The 15,620-nt window shown below is 37.7% G+C and overlaps 1 protein-coding gene and 1 pseudogene across 6 annotated transcripts in view; both read left to right on the top strand.

Moving 5' to 3' along the window:
- Positions 1-15,620, top strand: part of UBR3 (ubiquitin protein ligase E3 component n-recognin 3) — a 225,790-nt gene that overhangs the window by 126,589 nt on the left and 83,581 nt on the right. The window lies entirely within an intron of this gene.
- LOC132368386 (tigger transposable element-derived protein 1-like) lies at positions 4,026-14,841 on the top strand (annotated as a pseudogene).

Consider the following 15,620-nt stretch of genomic DNA (forward strand, 5'->3'; position numbering starts at 1 on the left):
TAGTATTCATTTACTTTTTTTGAGTCCAGTGGCCTGACTCCTAGCGCACTTTAAGGAGATTGTGTTTCGTATATAGCCTCTTTTCTCACAGTCTTGCAATTGCTAAAACCATACCATCCTTTATTCATTTCTGTTTGGGCCATTACTTTGTTATATTGTCTTTTGTTTCTCCTGAAGTTTCCAACGGCCTTTTTTTCAAACTAACATGCCTGTATGATATCCCTGTTATTCTGCCCACTCAGTCATACTGTCCTCTGCGTGGACTTCTGTCCCAGTCTGGTCCATGGCTCTGTAGGCATGTTCTGCAGCCGTTACCTTAGGAGTTTCCTCTTATCATGTTGATCTGGGGCTTCCTGCATCTTCTGTCTTTTTGGGAGTCTTGTTTATTGGAGTGCAGCCTCAAGTGTATTCCCAATAATGCTTGTGCTGGAAGCTAAACTTTCTGATTCTTTAGATTTCCAGATGGAACTCTGGTTTGCTCTCACGCTTGATTGTTAATTTGGATGAACATAAAATTCCCCGTTGATACACATTTTCTGTTACAACTGTTAAAGCAATACTCCCTTGTCTTTTGCCATTAATTTGGTAAGAAGTATGGTGGTCGTTTGATTCTTATTCATTTGTGGGTGAGCATTTTTTTCCCTTTCCTGTGACACTTTTATAATTGTGTGATCTTTAGAGATCTGAAGTTTTATGATATGTATCTAGGTGGATCTTTTTTCATTCTCCTTAGTACTTAATGGACCTTTTCGGTCTGAAGATTCACGTATCAGAAGCTCTGAGAAAAATTTTTCCTGTGATTTTCTTGATAACTAATATAGCCATCTTCCAAGATGACCCTCTGTCCATACCTCCTAGTATTTATGCCCTGTGTAGTCTTCTCTGACATTGTGCCAGAATTGGTATACCTGATCACTGGGATATGGCAGAACTGATGGTATGTCATTTCTGAGATTAGGTTATGAAAGATACTATGGCTTCTCTCTTGATGGCTTTTCTTGCTCTTGGATTACTCATTCTGGGGAAAGCCAACTGCCATGTTGTGAGCAGCCCTATGGAAAGGCCTGTGTGGTTAGGGACTGAGGCCTCTGGCCAACAGTCATGTGACTGAACTTGGATGTGAAAGTGCCAGCCCCATTCAAGTTTTCAGATGAATACTGCCCAGCTGTTACTTTGATAGCAATCTCATGAGAGATGCTGAGCCAGAACCATCAGCTAAGCTGCTCCCAGACTCCTGAACCTCAGAAACTGTGTGAGATAATAAATGTTGTTTTTTTTTTTTTTTTTAAAGTTTTTTTTTTAAAATTTTTTTTTAAAATTTATTTATTTATTTATTTATGGCTGTGTTAGGTCTTCATTTCTGTGCGAGGGCTTTCTCTAGTTGTGGCAAGCGGGGGCCACTCTTCATCGCGGTGCGCGGGCCTCTCACTATCGCGGCCTCTCTTGTTGCGGAGCACAGGCTCCAGACGCGCAGGCTCAGCAATTGCGGCTCACGGGCCCAGCTGCTCCGTGGCATGTGGGATCTTCCCAGACCAGGGCTCGAACCCGTGTCCCCTGCATTGGCAGGCAGACTCTCAACCACTGCGCCACCAGGGAAGCCCATAAATGTTGTTTTAAGCCACTGAATTTTGTGGTAATTTGTGAAACAGCAATAGGAAACTAATATAATACTTTTCTCCTTATATTTTCTTTATTCTCTTTTGGTGGGACTCTCACTACTTGGATATTGGATCTCCTGGATTGATCTTTTAATCTTTTATGTCTTTTTTTTTTAATACATCTTTACTGGAGTATAACTGCTTTGCAATGTTGTGTTAGTTTCTGCTGTACAGCAAAGTGAATCAGCTATATGCATACATATATCCCCATATCTCCTCCCTCTTGCGCCTCCCTCCCACCCTCCTATCCCACCCCTCTAGGTGGACACAAAGCCCTGAGCTGATCTCCCTGTGCTATGCAGTAGCTTCCTACTAGCTATCTATTTTACATTTGGTAGTGTAGATATGTCAATGCTACTCTCTCACTACCTCCCAGCCTCCCCTTTCCCCTGTGTTCTCAAGTCCGTTCTCAACGTCTGCATCTTTATTTCTGCCCTACCACTAGGTTCATCAGTTATGTCTTTTTTATATCATGTATTCTTTTTGCTTTACATGCCTAGAGGTTTCTTCTCTTCAATATCTTGGTCTTACTTTGTCTATAGAATTTTTTCTCAAATCTTTCTGAATGTCTCTCTCTCTCTTTCTCAATTATCCTTTATCCTTCTAAATTGCTTAGAAATTTAAGTTAGTCTTTCATGTTGTTAGTTTTCCTTATTTGCCTGATAATCCTTGACTCTCCTGGAAAGGTGGTCTGGGTAGTTAATTTGGGTTTACCCTGAGTTTTCCTTATTTGCCTGATAATCCTTGACTCTCCTGGAAAGGTGGTCTGGGTAGTTAATTTGGGTTTACCCTGCTGAGGTCTAAGTAGGTTTGATTCTAGTAATTCTCTTTAGCCTGAGTATGGATGAGGCGTGTCGACTGTCGGACTTAGATTTTGGTGGGAGGACTGCAGACTACTCTGTTTGGGCCCCCAGATGTTAACACTCAATTAGAAACCCCAGTGCTCTCCAAGTGACTTGTTCAGTTCCTCTGGAGAAAAATAGTCTTTTTTTCCTCCGTGAGGTAAATGTCAAATTATCTGAGTGCTCTGTCAGTCAAAGTTGGAGAGGGAATTGGGGTGCTGAGTAGTGAAGTTCTGTATATGGACTTTTGATTAATTACTCTGTTTTCAGAGTCGCTTAATACTTATGACTCCTATCCTCTGCCTCACCGACTGATTCTGAGCCCAGAGTTGACATTCTTCTAATGGACAGATCAATTCTTCCTTTCTGTAACTTTCTCATAATACATAAGTGGTTGCAGCTTTTATGACTTTCTTTCATTGTCAGCATGTCTCCATCTTCTCCAATCTTTTGGAAATTTTATTGACATTTCTTATTTGTTGGTTGGTGAAACTCTCTTCCACAACTCCATCCTTTTTCTATATTCTTGTGGAAATATTTCTTTATGTATTTCTCTACTTTTATTTCAGTGGTTTTTTAGAAGGAATGGAGACAAAAGCCTGTGCTGAGTCTGCAGTCTTGATTAGATACTTACTAATATTTGTTATTATAATATATAAAGTTAAAATTTCTGTTATTACAAAAACATTAAATTTTTATTATAGAAACTTAGAAAACACATATAATCAAAAATAAGAAAATAATATTATATTTTTACTATCAGATTTCCTAACCTAGGCTGTATCCTTACAAATCTTTTTCTGAGTATATATGTATATAAATGCTTTTTTTTTTTTAAACCAAAATGAGTTAATTTCACACATGCTGTTTATTCTTATGAAAAATTTCAAACATACAGAAAAGCTAAAGGAATAGTATTATAAATTCCCATGTACCACTATAACCCTCCCCTAGTTAACATTTTTCTTTATTTGTTCTTTTCCTCTCTTTCTGTCTGTCTCTACTAAATGAAGTAAGTTATAGACATCATGACACTTTACTCCTAAATACTTCAACATACGTGTCCTAGGATTGAGAATATTCTCCTACTCAAGCACAATACATCATATGTAAGAAAATTACTTTTTCTTTCAAAGTAAATAGCTTCAAATACCAACCTGGATATTATGTTAAACAATGAAATCATTGAATTAAGTTTAAAAAATTTAAAATTGTTTACAGATCATTTTGTCCTTCGGTAATTCTACTAAGGGTATGTAGTCAAAAGCTCTGTGTTCTGAAGTCACTTGAGAGCAGTCTTTTGGGGGGAGGTAGTGTAACCAGTTTGATGTACAGTTTGGTTTGTTTGTTTGTTTGTTGGCAACCTTAGGAACTAAGAAAAAAAGCTTAGTTAATACTGCTTTTAGAAATTGTTTTTATCTGTTGCCTCCCACTCCCAAGTGAGACAGAACAACAACAGTTTTCTAAGGAATTGATTAAGCAAAGTATCCAGAGGATGTTAGGTAGTACTGTCTTGAATAGGAGAATGGCCACCGCATTCCCTGAGGAGACTGGAGGGAAGAGGGAAAGAGTGGATGGAGATAGAGGTAAGTTCCATTAGGGGCAGGGGAAGTGGGAAGTTCAGGTGATCACTCAGTTGCTTCAGTTTTCAGGGCTAAGTAAAACATGAGTTCTGCTGAGTGAAAAGAATGCCACCTGAGGTTTGGAATAGTTGCTAATGAGAGTGGGAGATGTTGCTCACCCAGGCTAAGTATAAAAATTGATAAGCAATGCTTAGGAACCAGTTATGTTCACAATCATATATTTGAATGTCATTAGTCTGCAAAGTTATTGACTCGCTGTCCTAAATCTTACTACTTTTTGGAAGGTTTGATCTTTTTTGGCAGTAGCCAGGGCACAGGAACAACAATTGAGGGATCAGGCAGACATGATTGCTAGCAAACAGAGGCAATTCACAGAAGCCATCAGGATAATGGGCTCCGCTCTCTCCTAGTCCCGGTTCTTGCATGCTGCAGTGGTGACAGGTGAGGTAATATAGATTCATGAGCATTTGGTTTATTTATGTTGCTTATGGCCATGCCAGTGGGATTCTGGACCATTCAGATTTGCATATTCCTTTTATTTATATCTCACTCCCTTCCCAAAGAGATCTGTTTGACCCCTAGAACCTGTTTGAGATCCCATTTTCATACAATGCCCAAGATAAAAATTACAGAGTTGTATGTCTCACTGCCTCTGATTACTCTGCTTATTTACATCTGATATTATGTATTATAATATTATTAACACATGAAGCAGGGCCCACACCTGAGGTACTATTTAGCAGTAATACAGACACAATTTAATCTCAGTCCAGTCCTCTGCTTTATTTGTCAGATACCTTTTGTCTTCTTGCCTTATTTCCCATCTGTGTTGTAAATGTAAGCATTCTGTAGTTGCTTCTTTCTTATTTTGCCTTTATCTTTGTGTATGAGGGATGTTCTCCCAAGATTTCTAGTCTAGTAACATGTAGAGTATTTCGAATTTATAACATACAGTACTTTACAAGTCCTCTAATCAAATATTGTACATCATTAGGTAAAAATTTAAGGACAAATGCTTTTCTCTCTGAATGCAACAGATTTCTACTCTGTGATTAGTACTCTTATATGTTGATAATGCCTTTTTGTAGTTATCAAATTTTCTATATGAAAAGACTCCCTCTGCAATTCCTTCTGTCTTTGTCTCCTGATTACTATACCCCATTATTTGTTTTTACTAGCCATCTAGGTATAGAAGTCAGGATGTTAGACCTTGATTCATTAAGGCTTATCAGATAGATATGACTGAAATCCAACATAATTGTTTCAAGTGAGAGTTTAGATGCTTAATATAGAGTAAATTTATTTTGGAAATTATTTTCTTATCTTAAACATACTACATTTAATCGTGGAAGTTACATGGTACAGAAAAACATAAAGAAGGATGAATTTTATCCCTAATCCCACCATCCAGAAGACATGTACATTACAGATGATACTGCATAGTACAATTTGGTTTCATGTCTTCTTGCTCAACATTTTAGCGTAAACATAGCCCTATATTATTATTAAAACTCCTGGTAACTATGATTTTTAAAGGCTTTACTTCGTTGGAGAGGTAGCAGGTAGTGGTTATCATCATGGACTCTGGAGCCTTACTGCCAAGTTCATATTGCAGCCACTCCATTGCCTGGAGTAATTTACTGAACTTCTCTCTACATTGGTTTCCACATAGTTAAAAAGGGATTATTATACTGCCTACCTCATAGGGTTGTTGTGAAGACTGAATGTATTAGTACATTTAAAACACTTAAGACAGAGTGCTTCGCACATAGTAAGTGTTTATAAGCATTGGCTATTACTGTTACTACTTTTATTCTATAATTTACTTAATCATCCCATCATAATTGGACTTTAGTTTTAAAATGTTTTAAATTATTATAAGCATTGTATATACAAAACCTTGTCCGTATTTTGGGTCTGGGTCTAAGTATGAATTTTGGGGGATGATGATGATGATGATATATATTTTTGTATGTTAACTGTGTAACCAGAACTATGCTAAACACATTCTGTATATTGACTTATTTGTCCTGATAGACCCATGAGATAGATGGTAGTATTCCAGTAAAGATGCCTAAATTTAGGTTAAGAAATTTGTCTGAGGTTATACAGTAGTAAATGGTGGAGTCTGGGCTGTTAATCAACAAGCTTTGCCTGCTCTTTACTATTTCTTCATATTTGAAGCAAATTGAGCAGTTAAGTCCCTCCCCTCCCCTACTCCCCCAAGTTGGTAGCCCGGAGATAGAAAGGGACAGTTATGAGAATAGTTGCAAAATAAGAATTAATAGACTGATGATTGATTGATTGATTGAGGCACAAGGTACAAGATAGAAGGGATATTCAATGTGTTTGGAAAGTTTTATTTATTTATTTTTAAACCAGAATGAAAAGAATAGTTCTTTTCCAGTAGCTGAAACAAAAATCCTTGGTGTGACACTATGAGTCTAGCCTAGTTATAAGGTCAGCCCCACTCCAGTCATATGAATCAAAAGTGGGTGGTGATGGTATGATTCTCTAAGCAAAAATTGAGTCCTGCTGTTAGCAGATGGAACAGTAGATACTAGGTAGATAGAAATAGTAACTGTCCACAGTACCCATCCTTTAAGATTTCATTTGGAAAGTGGGGTAGTCCAAGCAGGAGCTGGCATAGATCAGGATTTGGTTGACCTCTTATTATTGTTAGTTGTGGAGGGAGCTGTTTATTTTGCTATTTAATAATACAGTTTAATTTGAGGTTTATCGTTTTATTTTTTAATAATTTACATAAGAAAGGGGGTTGGGGATATATATATATATTGAGACATAAAAATAATTACATCCCCAGTGTCCCCTTCTTAGGTAAATGATAACATACTATGTATAATTCTTCTACCTTGCTTTTTTCACTTAACATTATATCCTGGAGAACCCATCATGCAGTGTATAGAGATGTTCTTTATTCTTTTTTCTACCTGTATAGTAGATTCCCCGCAATACCACCCCCCCCCCATAGTTTATTCAAATGGTCTTCTATTATTAGACCTTTGGGTAATTTCCAGTCTTTTGTTATACAAGTTGTACTGCAGTGAATATCTTTGTGCATGTATCTTTTTGTATTTTGATAATATATCTGTAAGATAGATTTCTAGATGTGGGATTGCTGGGTCAAAGGGTAAACACATGTGTAATTTTGCTAGATATTGCCAAGTTACCCTTACGGGGTTGTACCATTTTGCATTCCCATCAACAGTGTGTCAGAGTATCAATTTCCCTACATACTTGTCATTAGAATATGTTGTCAAACTTTTGTATTTTTGCTAATCTGGTAGGTGAAAAGAAGTGGTATCTGGTCTAATTTTAATTAGTATTTCTCTTATTATGAAAAAGGATGCTGTTTATATCTTTAACTGCTTCTTATTCCCCGACACATCTTTTTGCTGCTTTAGGGTTTGATTCTATCATAAATTAGCCTCTTTTATATTCTTACATTTCCTTGGAATCAGGCACAGCTGTAGACTTGCTCTGTTTTAGGTAGGACCGATCTACTTGTGACGTTGGAATGCATATAGTGCATTAGTCCTATGTATCTATGGCTGTTGCATCTATGTTATTATTTTATAAATTATTGTAAATTTTGCTATGTTAACTTGTGAAATTCTTATTCTCTCAACTAAATAGAAACTAATTGAATTTCTTTTCACTTAAATTAGAAAGCAGATCTCGTGGATAGAATACTTTTTATGTTGGTCGCTCTGATTGTAAATTTGTTCACTTTTGAGGGATGGTGCTGCATCTGTCATTTCAAGTCAGGCATCTGTGCTGTGGTATATTTCAAAAAAAAAAAAATACAGCCCATATATGTAAGTTATGTTTTGGTTATTTGTTCCATAAATAAGACCCACTGATACCAATCCAAGACATTAAAAAAAAATATGCTTAACATATCATACAAAACTGTATGAAAGCAAAGCTTATCATCTCTTCCTACCTTCCCATTTAAATCTCACCCCTCCGGGATAAACCATTATAAACAGGCTTTCTTGTTTCACATGAATACATTTTGTTTCTATTTGTTTTTCCTGAAATAAAATTTTACTGTATATAATGCTGTACAGTTTGCTTCCTTTTTTTTTTTTTTTTTTCTTTTGGCCTGCGCAGTGCGGCATGTGGGATCTTAGTTCTCCGACCAAAGATCGAACCCGTGCCCCCTGCATTGGAAGCACGGCGCCTTAACCACTGGACTGCCAGGGAAGTCCCATGCTTCCTTTTTTAAAAAAATTGAAATATAGTTAGTGTACAATATTATGTTAGTTTCAGGTGTACTACATAGTAATTTGATATTTGCATAAATTGTGAAATGATCATTTTAAGTCTAGTAACCATCTGCCCCCATACAAAGTTACTACAGTATTATTGACCAGATTCCTTATGCTATATATAACATCCCACTGCCTTATTTATTTTATAACTGAAGGTTTGTGCCTCTTAATCCCCTTCAGCTATTTTACCTCCCACTCCCCACTCCCCTTCCCTCTGGAAACCACCCATTTGTTCTCTGTATCTATGATTCTGTTTTCATTTTGTTTTGTTTTTTTACATTCCACTTATGAGAACATACAGTTATTTGTCTTTCTCTGACTTACTTCACTTAACACAGTACCTTCTAGATCCATCCATATTGTTGCATATGTCAAGATTTCATTTTTTTATGGCCGAATATTATTCTGTCTGTGTGTGTGTGTGTGTGTGTGTGTGTATGTATATCACATCTTCTTTATCCATTTCATCGGTCAGTGGACACTTAGATTGCTTCTGTATCTTGGCTATTATAAATGCTGCTGTGAACATTGGGGTACAGCTTCCTTTTTAAAAAACTTAACAATGTATCATGAATATCCCTGCAAATTAGTATCTGTAGATCTCTTTTAATCCCAGATATCATTATGCACACATATGCTTGCATATGTATGCAATGTTATATACACAGGATTAATATAAATATTTTTTTTTTTATTAATTAATTAATTTATTTATTTATTTTTGGCTGTTTTGGGTCTTCGTTTCTGTGCGAGGGCTTTCTCCAGTTGTGGCGAGTGGGGGCCACTCTTCATCGCCATGCGCGGGTCTCACTGTCGTGGCCTCTCCCATTGCGGAGCACAGGCTCCAGATGCGCAGGCTCAGTACTTGTGGCTCACAGGCTTAGTTGCTGCGTGGCATGTGGGATCTTCCCAGACCAGAGCTCGAACCCGTGTTCCCTGCATTGGCAGGCAGATTCTTAACCACTGCGCCACCAGGGAAGCCCAATATAAATATTTTTAATCCATATTATTTTTTTCTTCTTCCATGACCCATGATTACAGCTTGGTTTGTGTATTCTTGTGCTTTTCTCTGTATTTATATAATTATATACAAACATACTACAATTATATGTTCATATCAGGTTTCCCCTCCTTCTTCCCTCTCCCCCTTTCTTTCTTCCTTGATTTTGATCATTGTTTGCTTTACCAAATGGGATCACTTTTTGCTGCTCTCTACCTCAGTAATACCTCCAGGTGTTCTCTAGTAGTTCTGATTCAGTAGTACTCAACTTTGCACATTAGAATCATTGTATCCCCCGTAAAATAATATCTGTGCCTGGGATCCACTATAGACTAGTTAAAGAAGAGTCTCTGGGAGTGGGGCTCAGTCATAGGAACCTTTTGAAAGTTCCCAGCTGATTCTTATGTGCAGCCAGAGTTGAGAACCACTGCTCTAATTTGTTTCTTTTCCTTCCATTCCTTTATTTGAGGGGATGGAGGGAAAGCTCATAATAGCCCATAATGAAGTACTTTACTCAGCCACCTCTCTATTATTGGATATTCACTTTGTTTTCAGTTTGTTTTTTATTTTGCTGTAACTAACAGTGCTGTGGTAAACAGTCAACATAAGTTTCTGAAATTGGTATTTCACTTTATATATCTACTCTTTGGTAGCCACTAGATGGAGATAAGTGTTTATATAGTTTTAATACCTATTAACTAATAATTTTAAAGAACCAGTTACAGTGATGTAAATCTGACATTAACTCAGGTTTTTTTCCATGTATTATTGTCAATTAAAGATACAAAAAGTTCTTTCTCCCGAAATTTTTTCGTTTAGGAATTAAACATTTTCCTATAAAGCTAAACTTAGTTTTACCATATGATCCAGCCATCATGTTCTGAGGTATTTACCCAACTGGTATAAAAACTTATGTCTACATGGAAATCTGCATATGAATGTTTATAGCAGCTTTATTCATAATTGCTCAAAACTGGAAATAGTGAAGATGTCCTTCAATAGGTGAAGGGATAAACAAACCCTGGTACATCCATACTATAGAATACTGTTCAACAATAAAAGGGACTGCTGTATCAAGCTGTGCAAAGATGTAGGTGAATCGTAAATGCGTATGCTTACTGAAAGAAGCCTGTCTGAAAAGGCTACATACTGTATGTTTCCAGTTACATGACATTTTGGAAAAGGCAAGACTATAGAGCCAGTAAACAAACAGTGGTTGCCAGAGTTTGGGAGTGGTTATGGGCTAAATAGGTGAAGCATAGGGGATTTTTTAGAGCAGTGAAATTATTCTGTATGATACTGTAAAGTTAGGTACATAACACTATGCTTTTGTCAAAACCCATAGAACTTTGTAACAGAGTGAATCTTAAGTATGCAAATTAAAAAGTCATTTAGGAGGTTGGAGGTCTCAGGATGGAATACAGAATGTATCACGAGAATCTAACTGTATATTACAAACGTATGAAACAACTTCACTGAAGGGGATGGGAGAAAAGGTACTTAACTTGGAAATGAGTGGAATTGCTTAAGACTGAAGGCAAAAGGAACTGCACATAAGCATTGTACTGTAGTTGATAAAGTTTCTGCCATGGTGAATGGGTTAACTGTTCTGAAACCACTGTACATGTATACTGAAATTGAGCACTTACGTACAGGCGTACCTCATTTTATTGTGCTTTGCTTTATTGCACTTTGTAGATACTGTGTTTTTTACAGATTGAAGGTTTGTGGCAACCCTGCTTTGAGCAAGTCTATTGGTGCCATTTTTCCAACAGCATTTGCTCACTCCGTGTCTCTGTGTCACATTTTGGTAATTCTCACAATATTTCAGACTTTTTCACTATTATAATATTTGTTATGGTAATCTGTGATCAGTGATCTTTGATGTTACTATTGTAATTGTTTTGGGGTGCCACGAATTCACCCATATAAGATGGTGATCTGAATCAGTAAATGTTTTGTGTGTTCTAACTGCTCCACTGACTAGCTATTCCCCTGTCTGTCTTCCTTTCCTTGAGCCTTCCTGTTCCCTGAGGCACAACAATATTGAAATTAGGCCGATTAATAATCCTACAGTGGACTCTAAGTGTTCAAGTGAAAGGATGAACTGCACGTCTCTCATTTATAATCAAAAGCTAGAAATGATTAAGCTTAGTGAGGAAGGCATGTCGAAAGCCGAGATAAGCCTCTTGTGCCAAACAGTTAGCCAGGTTGTGAATGCAAAGGAAAAGTTCTTGAAGGAAATTAAAAGTGCTACTGCAGTGAACACACGAATGATAAGAAAGCAAAACAGCCTCATTGCTGATATGGAGAAAGTTTCAGTGGTCTGGATATAAGATCAAACCAGCCACAACATTCCCTTAAGCCAAAGCCTGAGCCAGAGCAAGGCCTTAAGTCTTTTTAATTCTGTGAAAGCTGAGAGAGGTGAGGAAGCTGCAGAAGAAAAGTTTGAAGCTAGCAGAGGTTGGTTCATGAGGTTTAAGAAAAGAAGCCATCTCTGTAACACAAAAGTGCAGGGCGAAGCAGCAAGTGCTGATGTAGAAGCTGCAACAAATTAATCAGAGGATCTAGCTAAAATGATTAATGAAGGTGGCTACACTAAACAACAGAGTTTCAGTGTAGGTGAAATAGCCTCATATTGGAAGAAGATGCCATCCAGGATTTTCATAGCTAGAGAGAAGTCAGTGCCTAGCTTCATAGCTTCAAAGGACAAGCTGACTCTTTTGTTAGAGGCTAATGCAGCTGGTGACTTTAAGTTGAAGCCGATGCTCATTTACCATTCCAAAAATCCTAGGGCCCTTAAGAGTCATTCTAAGTCTAATCTATAGATGGAACAACAAAGTCTGAATGACAGCACATCTGTTGACAACATGGCTTACTGACTATTTTAAGTCCATTGTTGATACCTACTGCTCAGAAAAAAAAAGATTCCTTTCAAAATATTACTGCTCACTGACAATGCACCTGGTCACCCAAGAGCTCTGATGAAGATGAATGAGATCATGTTGTTTTTCACGCCTGCACTATTTATTCTGCAGCCCATGGATCAAGGAGTAATTTCGACTTTCAAGTCTTATTTAAGAAATACGTTTCTTTTTTTCTTTTTAAAAAAATATATATTTTATTTATTTATGTGGTTGTGCCGGGTCTTAGTTGCAGCAGGCAGGCTCCTTAGTTGCGGCTCGCCAGCTTCTTTAGTTGCAGCTCGCCAGCTTCTTAATTGTGGCACGCATGTGGTATCTAGTTCCCTGATCAGGGATCGAACCCGGGCCCCCTGCATTGGGAGCACAGAGTCTTAACTGTTGTGCAACCAGGGAAGTCCCAAGAAATACATTTCACAAGGCCATAGGTGCCATAGATAGTGATTCCTCTGATGGAGCTGGGCAAAGTAAATTGAAAACTTCTGTAAAGGATTCAGATGCCATTTAGAACATTCATGATTCATGGGAAGAGGTCAAATATCAACATACATAGGAGTTTGGAATAGGTTCATTCCAGCCCTCATGGATGACTTTGAGGGGTTCAAGACTACAGTGGAGGAAGTAACTACAATGTGGTGGAAATAGCAAGAGAACTAGAATTAGAAGTGGAGTCTGAGGATGTGACTGAATTGCTGCAATCTCACGATAAAACTTTAACAGATGAGGAGTTGCTTCTTACGAATGAGCAAAGAAGGTGCTTTCTTGATGTGGAATCTACTCCTGGTGAAGATGCTGTGAAGATTGTTGAAATGGCAACAAAGGATTTAGAATGTTACATACACTTAGTTGATAAAGCAGTGGCAGGGTTTGAGAGGATTGACTCCAATTATGAAAGAAGTTCTACTCTGGGTAAAATACTATCAAACAGTATTGCGTGCTACAGAGAAATCATTCATGAAAGGACGAGTCAATCAATATGACGGACTTCACTGGTGTCTTATTTTAAGAAACTGCCACAGCCACCCCAGCCTGTAGCAGCCACCACCCTGCTCAGTCAGCAGCTGTCAGCCTTGAGACAAGGCCCTCCGCCAGCAAAAAGATTAGACTTGCTGAAGGCTCATATGGTGGTTAGCATTTTTTAGCAATAAAGTATATTTTAATTAAGGTGTGTACATTTTTTTTTCTGGACATAACGCTATTGCACACTTCATAGACTACAGTATAGTGTAAACATAACTTTTATATGCATCGGGAAACCAAAAAATTCATGTGACTCACTTTATTGTCATACTTGCTATATTGTCATGGTCTGGACCCGAACCCACAATATCTCTGAGGTATGCCTGTAAATAGATGGCAGATGATTGGAACTTGATTTCTCACTGTTGGAGTGGGAGGTTACAGCTAAGCAAGGGAAGAAGCTGGAATGTCCATGTTTTAATGGATTAGAGTTGGAGACATCAGTATGAACTCACATTTAGGTTAATATAGATACAGGTGAAATTACATATGTATAAATATTTATGGGTTCGTGCATATACACAAGTTAGTATGCAGACATAGTTTTCCTTGCTGTGTCAGTGGAGAGGGCCTAGAAGTAAAGATACTCCAGTAGAAACAAGCACACCCAGTGCCCCAGATCTTGGTTTCTAATACAGTTCTCCAAAAATATATGAAAAATTAAAATAAAAAGGAAGCAGATCTTGGAGAAATGGTTACTTCTAGAACCGGGGCAGGGAATATGCAAGATGAGCCTGGAGCATCTCATAGCTCTAGGAAGTTAGGAAGTACTAAAAACACACACACACACACACACACACACATTGGTGGGTGGGAGGTGGGGCAGTATGTCAGAGGGACTCAGAAGCTGACTGAAAGTACTTCCAAAGGCCAAGTTGGACCAATTTGAACAAGAAAATAAAGTAGTATTGGGTTATAACCCTAAGTATAAAACGAATACCTATGAGTTCATACTTACGTAAGTAAAGGATTGAATAAATAAACGAATGAGGGAGAATAGACAAATTTCCCATGCTGAAGAATTCCAAGTAATTTATATAGATTTTCACCCTCAAGGAGGTGGAACATAACTTCCTACTCTTTTTTTTAAAAAAAATTTATTTATTTATTTAGGCTGCTCTGGGTCTTAGTTGTGGCACGCGAGACCTTCACTGCAGCATGCCAGCTCTTAATTGCGGCATGCAGACTTCGTAGTTGTGGCATTGGACTCTTAGTTGCCGCATGCATGTGGGATCTAGTTCCCTGACCAGGGATCGAACCCAGGCCCCGTGCATTGGGAGCACGGAGTCTTACCCACTGGACCACCAGGGAAGTCCCTAACTCTGTACTATTTAAGTGTGGGCTGTGCTTAGCGACTTCCTTCTCAAAAGTACAGTGTGGAAAAGGGGAAAAAGTAACTTTACAGGAGAGAAAGTTGGCAAATACTGCCTAAATCAGATGATCAAGGTCAATATCAACAGTAATAAATCATGCTGATATTATGTACCCTTGATAGGATGTTGATGAGAATGGTACTTAACCTCAGTGGTCCTCCTCCCTCAAAACCATAACCTCAGATTAATCTTGAGAAAAACATCAGACAAATTACAATTGAGGAATGTTATACAAAATACCTGACCAGTATTCCTCAAAACTGTCAAGGTCATCAAAAACAAGGGAAGTCTGAGAAACTGTCACAGCTAAGAGTAGCCTAAGGAAACATGACAACTAAATGTAATACGGTATCCTGGATGGGATCCTGGAAAAGACATGACAACTAAATGTAATACGCTATCCTGGATGGGATCCTGGAAAAGACATGACACTAAATGTAATACGGTATCCTGGATGGGATCCTGGAAAAGAAGAATGACGCTAGGTAGAAACTAACAAAATCTGAAGAAAATATGGACTTTAATCTATATTTAATCTATATATGGACTTTAATCTATATCAATAAAAATTGCTCAATAATATATCAATATTAGTTAACTGTGACAGTCATATCATGCTAATATAAGATTTAAGGGGAAACTGGGTGTGAGGCATATGAGAACTCTGTAGTAGCTTCAAAACTTTTCTGCAAATCTAAAATTATTTTAAATGGTATTATTTTTAAAAAGGGAATGAGAAGTTCCTCTCTGTACCACGTAAAAAGAAGAAGAGGAAAGCAAGAATGTTAGTAATAAAAATGACGATCAGTTCAGGACAGCCCTGTACATCTTTACCAGAATTAATGATATTGCACAGCAGGAGTTTTACAATAGTGGCAGTTGTCACAGGCTTCGTAGTAGAAAACAGTAAACTCTAGTATTGTGC

Source organism: Balaenoptera ricei, chromosome 7 (genome assembly GCF_028023285.1).
Source record: "Balaenoptera ricei isolate mBalRic1 chromosome 7, mBalRic1.hap2, whole genome shotgun sequence".
In the NCBI taxonomy this organism is placed as follows: Eukaryota; Metazoa; Chordata; class Mammalia; order Artiodactyla; family Balaenopteridae; genus Balaenoptera; species Balaenoptera ricei.